Below are 13,148 nucleotides of genomic sequence, written 5' to 3' on the forward strand. Positions count from 1 at the left end.
ACTAAACAACAACAACAATTTGCACCTCCTGCACCAATGCAGGGATTTGAATGTAAGATTCTGCACATCTCCAAATTTTGCAAAACTGACTTTGGCTCGAGATGGCACAGACCAGAAACAGATTAATCCACCCACTGCAACCCTACCCTAACTGAGACTCAGGCCCTATCTGCACTATGCATTTAAAGCAGTACCATACCATTGTTAAGTATAATTGCTAAATTGCACTCTGAAATAGAGAATATATGTATATTGCTGAAGGGTTTTGACACTGGAAAATTCCATTGTGGAATACTAAAGCTCACACTGGGTGTTTAGCAGGTTAATACTTAACTGTTGATGTTCTCTGCTCTTTCACCTGAGTGTTTAACCTTAGGTCACATGATTTAAGATATTCAATTGCAAATCACCATTTTGAAGGGAGTTGCCTTTATCTTTTGTTCCCAGGCACAGTCAGAGAAGGATGTGCTAATGATCCCTCTCTAGGAGAAAGAGCCTCAGGCTGGAATGTGGACTGGTGGAGGCTATAAGGAGAGAGATGCCTTTGATTCTAGATGCTGAGCCTATGCTTTGATAAGCATATGTCTTATGGAACTATTTCGATGTATCGCTGTTTTGTTTTTGTACCTCTTTTGAATAAGTTCTGGTTAGTCAAGCTCTGAATCACATTTATGGGTCTGAATCATTTTTATTTCAAGAGGAGTCCGTTTTTATGCATCCAATTGCTTCAAGCTGCATAAGATTACTATATGCAATAACCACATTCATCCGTCCTGGCTTCTCCCAAAGAATTCTGCAAACTGTAGTTTGCTAAGAGTGCTGAGAGTTTCTGAGAGACCCCTAAACCCTGCACAGAACTACAGTTCCTGGAGTGGTTTAACAATCAATCCGTCTTCCTAGGAAATCTGGGAATCATAGATCTGGGAGGGGAATAGGGGGTCATCTAACAACTCTGAACACCCTTAACTAATTATAGTCTCCAGAATTCTTTGGGGGAAGCTGTGACTGTTTAAAGTGGTATCACAGTGCTTGAAATGTATCGTGTGAATGTGGCTGCAGTCTGGATCAAACTCGTTGTTCAAAATGTATGTTTGTTGTTGTTTAGTCATTCAGTCGTTTAGTCGTGTCCGACTCTTCGTGACCCCATGGACCAGAGCACACCAGGCACTCCTGTCTTCCACTGCCTTCCACTGCAGTTTGGTCAAACTCATGTTGGTCGCTTTGAGAACACTGTCCAACCATCTCGTCTTCTGTCGTCCCATTCTCCTTGTGCCCTCCATCTTTCCCAACATCATGGTCTTTTCCAGGGAGTCTTCTCTTCTCATGAGGTGGCCAAAGTCTTGGAGCCTCAGCTTCAGGATCTGTCCTTCCAGTGAGCACTTACGGCTAATTTCCTTCAGAATGGATAGGTTTGATCTTCTTGCAGTCCATGGGACTCTCAAGAGTCTCCTTCAGCACCATAATTCAAAAGCATCAATTTTTCGGCGATCAGCCTTCTTTATGCTCTCACATCCGTACATCACTACTGGGAAAACCATAGCTTTAACAAAAAATGTATGTTATTACGTATCTTATAGTCATTCTATAAATGACCCTGTTGTTGACAGGTAGTAGTAGTAGTAGTAGTAGTAATAATAATAATAATAATAATAATAATAATAATAATAATAATAACAACAACAATAATAATAGTAATAATAATAATTTATTTATACCCTGCCCATCTGGCTGGGTTTCCCCAGCCACTCTGGGAGGCTCCAAACAGAATATTAAAAACACAATAAAACATCAAACATTAAAAACTTCCCTAAACAGGGCTGCCCAGATGTCTTTTAAAAGTCAGATAGTTGCTTATTGCCTTGATATCTGATGGGAGGGCGTTCCACAGGGTGGGGGCCACTACTGAGAAGGCCCTCTGCCTGGTTCCCTGTAACCTCACTTCTCACAGTGAGGGAACTGCCAGAAGGCCCTCGGCTCTGGACCTCAGTGCCCAGGCTGAACGATGGAGGTGGAGATGCTCCTTCAGGTATACAGGCAGCAGGGGGGTAGCTCCTCCTCGTGTTGATTGCTGCTAGATGATGGGGATAAGTGATGGATAGGTAGTTAAGTAGTCGACCATACAGAATATGAGTGGTTGTGCTAGCAACACACATCTGATGCGCAATGGGTAAATTACCTTTGCCCACCTGGAGAAATATAGCATTGCTCCCATGTAATGCAGGCAGGTGATGACTATGCTTAGGCAGGTGATGACTACGCTCAGCCTCCACAGTGGAGGCTCAATGCTTGTAAAAACCAGTTGCTGGAAACCACAGAAGGAGAGAATTGTTGTGCTTGCACAGGCATTCCTACAGGCAACTGACCAGCCACTGTGAGAACAGGATGATGGACTAGATGGGTCATTGACCTGGCCTAGTCTAATAAGGGCTCTTATTTTGTTCTTGGTGTTGGCCACTCAAAATTTGTTGGGAATTCAATGGGGAACAGCAATAGGCCGAGAGTGCTGTCCTGATGTCATGAACTGGCTGGACACAGAGGAATGGTGGGAGGCACCTGCTGGGAAGCCCCCAAGGGAAGAAGGTTAAGAGCCTGGGGATTGTTGGTGAGACAGTGATGAATGGTCAGGGGGAGAAGAGGAAGAAGACTGAGAGATGGAGGTTCTGGAAGCTGAAGAGGTAACAAGGTTTAGTGAGCAGGAAGAGGCTGTGGCAGAGAGCAGTCCAGACTCAGAGGCTGGAGAGGAGGGGCCCAAGAGGCAGCAAGAGGCAGGCTAGTGAGGAAGCCAGGCTGTCTCCCATCCTGCTGCAATCAGCTCCCCTCCTCCTTGGTCTCCCAAGACCAGAAGAGGTATGAAGAGGGAGGAGCAGAGATAGGCAAGACGAAGAAGCCTCAGATTGCATGGGAAGGAACTGAGGGAGGAACAGACCATACCCTCCAACATTTCTCCAATGGAAATAGGAACTTCCAGTTCCATGATAATTTTACTATTTATATACCACACATCTTATTGGGTTGCCCCAACCAGTCTGGGCAGCTTCCAGTATGTATAAAAACATAACGAAACATTAAACATTTTAAAAAAACTTCCCTATACAGAATTGCCTTCAGACGGCTGAGGGGTCAGATAACTCCATACCCTCCAACATTTCTCCAGTGAAAATAGGGACATACTAAGGAAAAGCGGGACATTCCAGGATCAAAGCAGAAACTGGGACGGCTTCTCTAAATCGGGGATGTCCCTGGAAAATAGGGACACTTGGAATCACAATCAGGAGAGGAAGGAGACCAAGAGGAAGAGATGAGTCAGGCTGGTTAAGAATCACAAGTGTCTCCCTCTCCTGTTGCAACAAGCTCCTCTCCCCCCTGGTCTCCCAAGACCTTGAGAGGTTTGAAGTGGGAGGTGCAAAGGCCGATACTCTGGCATGGTATCTGATTGTTTGGGAAAGACTCAGGAGAGGAGACTTAGGCAGCTGTGGAAAGGCCTCATAGGGGCAAGACCTACCGAAGAAGATTTGCTGTCCTCATTAAGCCTGGCACTCCTGAGCAGATCCTGTTACTTATTTACTTATTTATTAAATTTATGTACCACCCATCACCTGAGGATTTCAGGGCGGTTTACAAGGCGGTTTCTTCTAATAAAGCATTAAGTTCGCTCACACAGTGTGAATTATTGCTGTCACACTCTGGCTCCCTCCAGACACCTGTGATATCACCCCTGACCTCTAGTCCAAGGACTGGTTCTGAGCACATGGAACTTTGCCACCTGGAATGGCTCTCTGGACCTTACTGTTACCTGGAGAAGATCCACATGTGAATTATTTTTGCATCTCTCATATTGAAGTACAGTGGTAGCGTAATTCTCAAACTTAATCTGCTCCAGAAGTCTGTTCAAAAACCAAAGCCTTCCAAACCCAAGGTGCACTTTCCCATAGAAAATAATTCAGCATGGATTAATCCATTCCAGACTTTAAAGAATAACCCCTGAAACAGCAATTTAACATTAATTTACTATCTTACGAGACCATTGATCCATGAAATGAAAGCAATAAACAATATACAACAGTCACACAATCAATCAATCAATCAATCAATCAGTAGCTGAACTGGGTTCCACACAGTCACAAAAACAAAACTAAAAAGCGACAAAAACTAAAATGCAAAATGAATAGCAAAAACAGACGGACCTCAGCGTAACACTCAAAACAGAAGCGTAACACTCAAAATGGAAGCATAACACTCAAAATGGAGCACGTTCGGCTTCAGAAAAAAAGTTCGCAAACCAGAACACTTACTTCCGGGTTTGCAGTGTTTGGGTTCCAAGTTGTTTGAATACCAAGGTATTTGAGAACCTGGGCACATGCAACCCCAGTGCGCACACTGCAGCACATGTGGGGCTCTGAATCCGAATGCGTCCAAGCTCTGAAAATGCCCTGCTTTGGGCAACCCTACCCCTCCTGCCCTCATTTTCACCAGGTGCTTATTCTCCCTTCGCTTGGGAAGGTGTTCCATTTGGGGGCAAGCCTCTCCTCGCTTGCTTTGCAAGCTGATCAGCTCCTTCGCTGCTAAGTGAGCACCATCATTATCTCCTCTCATTATCATCATTAGAGTGGAGAGAAGAAAAGGGAATGTGCTTGACGCGGCTGAATGTATCAAAGCGTGTTGGGCAAACATTACAGCTCAGCTCTGTTAGACAACAGATGCATGGAATCTCAAGAGATCACAGCCTGGGATCATTAGTTCAAAGAGTTTTTTCCACAACCATCCACAGTGTGTGCTTTGAGTACTTTGAAGGAGATGCAAAGAAGGGAGATGTCAGCCGGGCGATCTCACCTATCGGTAGGGATGAGCAACTCTTTTGATTTTCGGTCTGGTTACACCCAGACAAAGTGTCCCTGTCTACTGGGGCTGCATGTAGTTATGAAAGGGGGCACCAAGTCCTTAGAGGATCAGGAAAGAGAAGATTAAAAGAAGCCAGGATAGCACTCTTTAAACAGCTGAAAAGCTGTTACACAGAAGGGGGTGGGGAGCCATAGGTAAAAGGTAAAGGTAAAGGACCCCTGGATGGTTAAGTCCAGCCAAAGGCAACTATGGGCTTGCTTTCAGGCCGAGGGAGCCGGCATTTGTCCACAGACAGCTTTCCTGGTCATGTGGCCAGTAGGACTAAACCACTTCTGGCACAACGAAACAACGTGACGGAAACCAGAGCGCATGGAAACGCCGTTTACCTTCCCACCGCAGTGGTACCTATTTATCTACTTGCACTGGTGTGCTTTCGAACTGCTAGGTTGGCAGGAGCTGGGACAGAGCAGCAGGAGCTTCGAACCGCCGACCTTCTGATCGGCAAGCCCAAGAGGCTCAGTGGTTTAGACCACAGTGCCACCCGCATCCCTGGGGAACCTTATGTCCAGGGGATGAATGTACCCCCTGCCACACCTCTCTGGTTGGATGCAGCAATGCTTTTGAATACGAGATGCTGGAAACCACAGAAGAGGAGAGGGCACCTGTTCTTTAATTCTGCTCACTAGTTCCCCACAGGCATCCAGGCGGTCCCTGTGAAAGCAGGATACTGGACTAGGTGAGTCATTGGCCTGTTCCAGCAGATTCTAATTACATTCTTGTGACCGGTTAGACTAGACCGGGCCTTTTCCATGTCATCATTGGACAGAGATTTGGATGGTCGTCTGTTAGACGAGATTCATCCATAGGACTAGACAGGGCCGGATTTAGGTTTGTTGATGCCCTAAGCTACTGAAGGTAATGGGGCCCTTTATGTGTCCAGCTGTCCTTTGTCAACAATAAATTGTTGCTTTTTTTTGTGTTGAATATATGCTATATGGTAGTTTATGGACCTAATAGGTATCTAAAGCCATTTGCACATAAACATCCATGCAGAATGTAGGCACCCTATACAGTGGTAGCTCGGGTTAAGAACTTAATTCGTTCTGGAGGTCCGTTCTTAACCTGAAACTGTTCTTAACCTGAAGCACCACTTTAGCTAATGGGGCCTCTTGCTGCCACCGCACCGCCGCCGCACGATTTCTGTTCTCATCCTGAAGCAAAGTTCTTAATCCGAGGTACTATTTCTGGGTTAGCGGAGTTTGTAACCTGAAGCGTCTGTAACCCCAGGTACCACTGTATATAGAAATGAGAAAACCAGTGATAATGTAGGGAGCAGGCCAGCAGGCGGGGCCCATGACTAACCTCATAGGAGCCTACACAACACAAAACACTGTTGCTGTAGGTAGGTTTTATTTTATTTCTTTTTTATCTTATATTTTGGAAATGTACATCCAGTGTTTTTTCCCTTTAAATTTTTTGGGGGGCCCCAAGAGAGTGGGGACCTAGCTTGTTTAGCTTATACATAAATCTGGTGATGGGACTAGATGACCCGTGAGATCCCTTCCAATTCTACAATTCTGTGACACCTTCCTGCTCATTTCAGCCTCCTTTCCTTCCCCCAGGATCGCATCTGTCTCTACCCACTGCTGCCATTAATGGCGCCAGCTGGGGAGGGGATCGCCTGTCAATCAACCCATCCGCCACCTCTTGTCTCTTCTCCCACCTGAGAAAATTTATAACTGCTTTGACAAGTTTCTCATTGAAACAGTTGTCTCCGCCCACCTGTCTTTGCCTCCCTGGGATGCCAGTTACATCACCCTGCTGAGATGTCTTTGTTCAAACGGCAGCCTCTGATTCAGAATTCACAATTGGCGTTTCGTTTCTGGAAAGAGAGGGGCTGGAAGATCTGCCCAAATACATCCGGAAAGGGCCATCTGGGTGCAATATCGCCAGATATAGGATGGGAAAGGATCCATTGAGCTATCACCACGGCTGGCGATACCCGCTGATGCTGTTTATCTGTTGCTGTCATAATATTGTTAAAATATCATTTGGATGGCGGTTTTACGGATGCAATATGCTACAGTGAATTATCTTATTTTGATATGTTGCAAGTGGTTTGTGGGGTGGGAGTCCCCCCAGTGTTCCAGAATAGATTGTGAGAGGGTGCAAGCAGGCACAGAGGGATATCACAACTCTGGGGCTTAATATTAATGGACACACTGAGAAACCATGTCGGGATTGTCGAACTTTTCCTCCTCAATGCTTTTTATTAGTTTTCTTACATTTTACAAATTGTTCCATTTCTTACTAACAAAGAACACACAATTTAAAAAATAAATAAAAAGGAAAATAATAAAAAGGAAGAGCATACATACGTCCATAAATCCGTAAGTTCTTAAAAGAAAACTTATGCCACCATACAGTGGTACCTTGGGTTACAGATGCTTCAGGTTACAGACTCTGCTAACTCAGAAATAGTACCTCGGGTTAAGAACTTTGCTTCAGGATGAGAACAGAAATCGTACAGCAGTGGCGCGGTGGCAGTGGGAGGCCCCATTAGCTAAAGTGGTGCTTCAGGTCAAGAACAGTTTCAGGTTAAGAACAGACCTCCAGAACGAATTAAGTTTTTAACCCAAGGTACCACTGTATTCTTAATTTCCAATTACTTAGCTTTGCCTATAGACTTCCGTCTTCTTCAATGCGGGTCGAACTTTTCAATCCACCTTGCATAGTTTTATTACATATGCAACATCGGTAGAAACATGGTTATGGGCCTCCAAAGACCCATGGCAACTTACGGAATGATACTTTTGATTACAACCTGAAATGACTTAGAAGTAAAATGTGATTAAATAGATATTTGGTTATTTCTGGGGGACGGGGATTGCTGCATATTGACTGTGGCTTCTTGTACAAATAATTTTTTTATTAAAAAAAACCCCATTCCCACCTCTCTTCCAAACTGGTGTGTGTGTGTGTGTGTGTGTGTGTGTGAGAGAGAGAGAGAGAGAGAGAGAGAGAGAGAGAGAGAGAGCGCGATTTGAGCTTCTACTGGTAGATGAGGGACAGGGCTCAGATCCATAAGATTTCCAACCACAGGACTGATCTGCAGTTCATCTTTTCCGTTACTTGAAATTTCATCTTTGCATCTTGTGAAAAAGTCCCCAATTAAGGGCTTCTTGCAAACTCAGCATCCTCCCCTTTCCAGCCTCACACTTCCTCTGAATCATTAGCTTAATTGGTTGCTGGATGCTGCCTTTTTGAGCTCCCCCTGGGTACCTCTCTAGGATGCTCATTTGCCATGGATCAGAGATGATGAAGAGGGATTAAAAATCCATCGCTTGATAAAGGTCACTTGACCGAGCCAGAATCACATAACTCTTTAACAGCAAATGAAATTATGAACATCTTTCTCTTTATTTACTCATTTGAATACTGTTTTCTCTTGACTCATCTTTCCAATGATGTGAACCCTGTAGAACACAGTGACCTTTTTATCTTTGAGAGCTGGATTCTGTTTATTTGGTATCCAAAATCCTCTAAGCATACCTGCACTTCAGTGTTGGGCTAAATGACTAGGGTTGCCATATATCCTGAAGTTTTTTTTGGGGGGGCAAGCGAGCGGGTGGATCACCCCAAAAAGCTCAAAAAAGTCTGGATTTTTACTTATTCAGATATGGCAGCCCTATGGTTTTTGGATTGGGGTGGCTGTGCACAGGATTAGGGATTATACATCTGTAAATCCAGCAACACCGGGGAACCTGAGGTCAAAGAACAGTGGTCAAGAAATTGTGATGATAGAGAAGGGCAGGAATGGGAAACCTGCCACCCTTCAGATGTGGTTAGGCCACAGCCCCTATAATCTTCAAACACTGGCCATCTGCCAGGAGTCCAGTCCCCGGCTTAATCACACAGTAAGCATAGTTAATGAAAAAGGATGATTTGTTGTCAAAACAACAGATAGCTCTGAGTGGCTCTAACACAGCCTCCTGGCATCATCAATCATGATGACCCTTCTGAAGACTTCTTCCGGTTACAGAAGATACTGAACTTTCTCACTTTGCACCTGTTGCTTTGTTTCTGGTCTAACAGCCCTCCCCTAAGCCAACTCTTAGGAGGGATTGGATCAGCTCCAATCTCTTCCCGTTCTGACAAACTGCTCCCTTCTCTGTTTGCACCAGCTTGCACTTCTTGAGAGCGTTGGCAGGGTTCCTGCCCGCTCTCAGCCATTCCCTTATCAACCAGCATTCCAAGGGGTGGGGGAGTTGGCACTAGTCGATGCTTATCCTGCCTAACAGTTAACCCTCTCTGTTCCTGGCTGATTTCTTCAGCTGGTTGGAAACCTTCCCTGGGAGCCGGCTGTAAACCTTCCCTGGGGGCTGGCTCATTCATGACACCATCCCGCCTAGGGCTGGTGGAAGCTGGAGTCCAAAGACACTCAAAGGTTCCCCATCCCTGTTGTAGCAGGACCAGCAGGGACAATGAGTGTAACAGGAACAGAACAAGGTGCAAAAAAACAATGTCCTATCATACACATTCTTGTATGTGATCTTGTATAATGTACACATTTTTGCAAGCAATACAATGCATTCTTCAGCATAATTTTCACTCATATGTTTTAATGCATGCCTTCCCCTAACACACACACATTATCTGGCTGGAGAACTGAACCACAACATTTAGAAATGCACCAATGTCAAAGGATAAAGGTAAAGGTAAAGGGACCCCTGACCATTAGGTCCAGTCGTGACTGACTCTGGGCTTGCGGCGCTCATCTCACTTTATTGGCTGAGGGAGCCGGCATACAGCTTCCGGGTCATGTGGCCAGCATGACTAAGCCGCTTCTGACGAACCAGAGCAGCACACGGAAACATCGTTTACCTTCCCGCCGGAGTGGTACCTATTTATCTACTTGCACTTTGACGTGCTTTCGAACTGCTAGGTTGGCAGGAGCAGGGACCGAGCAACGGGAGCTCACCCCATCGCGGGGATTCGAACTACCAACCTTCTGATCAGCAAATCCTAGGCTCTGTGGTTTAACCCACAGCACCACCCACGTCCCTATGTCAAAGGATAGCCGTACTTCAGTTCATGTATTGTTTTGGGTAGTGCAGATCAGGTAGCTTTGCATCCAGGTGTGAACCTGGACCCAGTGCCTCCCCTGTTTCCTAGTCTCCAGCCAAGCCAGCTGTGAAACTGCAGATCCAGCCATTTCTGAGTAATATTGACTGTAGCTGCAGGTAATCCATCTGGGGCTTCCACTGCTGAGACTTCGAGCTCCCTGAACTTTACCCAGCAAGGCTTTTTTTGCCTCCGATGTTTGGTCCTCAAAGCCAATTAACTCTCAAGGACCATGTCAGGGATGCTAAACCAAGCTGTGTTGCCGCTGCAAGCAAATAAATAGTGTATTGAAAAATGAGAGGATGCAGAGGATGAGGCTGTCTCTGGTCCAATTAGTGAGTAAGAAAGAGATGCTCCAAGTGTCCCCGTCTACTATAGTCTGGTACCTGTCCCTGATGAATTGCTAGTTATATTTAGCTTTCCGGAGAGATAGGAGGAATGCATTTTTAAAACTGTTTGTGTGAGTTTTTAGAGATGTCATAGAATCATAGAATCATAGAATCATAGAGTTGGAAGAGACCACAAGGGCCATCGAGTCCAACCCCCTGCCAAGCAGGAAACACCATCAGAGCACTCCTGACATATGGTTGTCAAGCCTCTGCTTAAAGACCTCCAAAGTAGGAGACTCCACCACACTCCTTGGCAGCAAATTCCACTGTCGAACAGCTCTTACTGTCAGGAAGTTCTTCCTAATGTTTAGGTGGAATCTTCTTTCTTGTAGTTTGGATCCATTGCTCCGTGTCCGCTTCTCTGGAGCAGCAGAAAACAACCTTTCTCCCTCCTCTATGTGACATCCTTTTATATATTTGAACATGGCTATCATATCACCCCTTAACCTCCTCTTCTCCAGGCTAAACATGCCCAGCTCCCTTAGCCGTTCCTCATAAGGCACCGTTTCCAGGCCTTTGACCATTTTGGTTGCCCTCCTCTGGACACGTTCCAGTTTGTCAGTGTCCTTCTTGAACTGTGGTGCCCAGAACTGGACACAGTACTCCAGGTGAGGTCTGACCAGAGCAGAATACAGTGGCACTATTACTTCCCTTGATCTAGATGCTATACTCCTATTGATGCAGCCCAGAATTGCATTGGCTTCATTCTTGGTAAACAGGCATCTAGCCTCAGCATGCAGACAGCACCAGCAGGCAACACTGGGAATGCATGGCCTGGGTCACCATTTCATCTCCACCCACCCTTGGGCAACTTCTAGCAATGGAGCGGTTTTAATTTCCCACAATGCTCTGGAACAACATGGCACTGAGGCACTGTGGGTAACTAAATGGCTAGTGGTTTTCAGGTTCAGGGCCTTGTAATATGTGTGCATGGTTGTGTAAGGTGACTGTTATTTATTTCCCCCCACAATGCTGTGGAATGATGCTATATCTGGGGCATTGTGGGTTATGAAATAGCAGCTCTCCACTGCCTGGTGCTGTTCAGCATTTTGCTGCTACGGACAGATAAGCCCACAAGAGCCCTGTGAAAAGGTGTGTGTGTGTGTGTGTGTGTGTGTGTGTGTGTGTGTGGTTAGTAAAGGTAAAGGGACCCCTGACCATTACGTCCAGTCGTGACTGACCCTGGGGTTGCGGCACTCATCTCGCTTTACTGGCCGAGGGAGCCGGCATACAGCTTCCGGGTCATGTGGCCAGCATGACTTAGCTGCTTCTGGTGAACCACAGCAGCGCACAGAAATGCCGTTTACCTTCCTGCCGGAGTGGTACCTATTTATCTACTTGCACTTTGACGTGCTTTCGAACTGCTAGGTGGGCAGGAGCAGGGACCGAGCAATGGGAACTCACCCCGTTGTGGGGATTCGAACCGCCAACCTTCTGATCATCAAGTCCTAGGCTCTGTGGTTTAACCCACAGCGCCACCCAGTTCCCTCTGTGTGTGTGGTTACCACCATTTTATTTACCCACAGTGTTGTGGGGTACTGTAGATAATTAAAATAGCAACCACCATTTTGTCCGTCAAGAAGAGCTCCACAGTCTCAGAGCATGCAACAACACTCGCCTGCAGCACTGCCTGAATGAAAATGGGACCAAAATGAGACACAATCAGACCTATTTTTCATTGATTCTTAATTTCTAGGGTTCTGCTACACTCTTTCCCATTAGCATTAACTTTTCCTCTTGCTGATCTCCCTCTCAGATTTATGACTCAACTTGTCCTTCTGAAGCGATCATTGGGACTGAATGCTGATGGACCGGCAACAAATCTTCAGTCAATTATCCATAACAGCTCTGACTTTTCTCGCTTGCGAACTGACTGAAAGGCCAAACAAGACATTAACTCCTTGAATAACTCGGCGTCTCAATTTCCTGGCAGATCTGTTGAGTCCTTCTCTTCCAGGAATTCTTTCCTTGCGTTGATTTGAGGAGAACCAAAGCAGGACCTTGGAAACAAAGAGAGAGAATGTGGGGCTGGATTCTGGGTCTCTGTATGAGACATTAGAGTAAAATGAGACCCCAATGTGGTTTCTGTGAAGGAAGCCTCTGAGCTCCATGTGGGTTTTTGCATCAAAGGGTGCTTTGAAGTATCTTGCCAGGACTATCACTAGAGACCATTCTAGACATCACAGTGGAGAATCCATGACTGGAAATCTCAGTGTTTGTCTTCAAAGCTGAATACCTAACCTCAAGAGTTGGCATGTTTGGCCTTCTGTTGATGGCCCACAGACTCCCAACATGAGACATCCTGGACCTCCTTCTCTTCAGGATTGCCACCTGCTTCCCTGCTCCCCAGCCTCTCACTCTGGTCCATACAATAGCAGTGGTGAGAAGGAGGAGCTTAGATGCCTCTCCCTGCTTGCACATTGGCTAGCTGCCTGCCAAGCAAGCAGGTGGGAACAAATAACAATGAGGCGCAGGAGCAGACGTCACCGACAGCAGCCAGGAGGAAAGGAGCCATTGCAGTGGCAGCTTGTGACCATTGGGACTGGTAGGGAGGAAGTCACAGAGCTGAGCAGTAGCTGCAGCCAGAGAGACAGAGCCAAGTCCTTCTGGTTTTGTCCCTGTGCTCTTCCCTGATGAGTTCCACAAGGGCAACCCTGAGACAGAGGAGAAAGAGGACAATGACAGCCAAGGCTACTGTCAGGAGTGCGTGCAGGAGCCAGCCCCTGTGACCAATAGGACTTTGCAGGACTGGGGCCTTCCTAAGTTTGTTCTGAAGAGGCAAGGTGCGGCCTCACA

Source organism: Podarcis bocagei (genome assembly GCF_964188305.1).
Source record: "Podarcis bocagei genome assembly, chromosome: 12".
Lineage (NCBI taxonomy): Eukaryota > Metazoa > Chordata > Lepidosauria > Squamata > Lacertidae > Podarcis > Podarcis bocagei.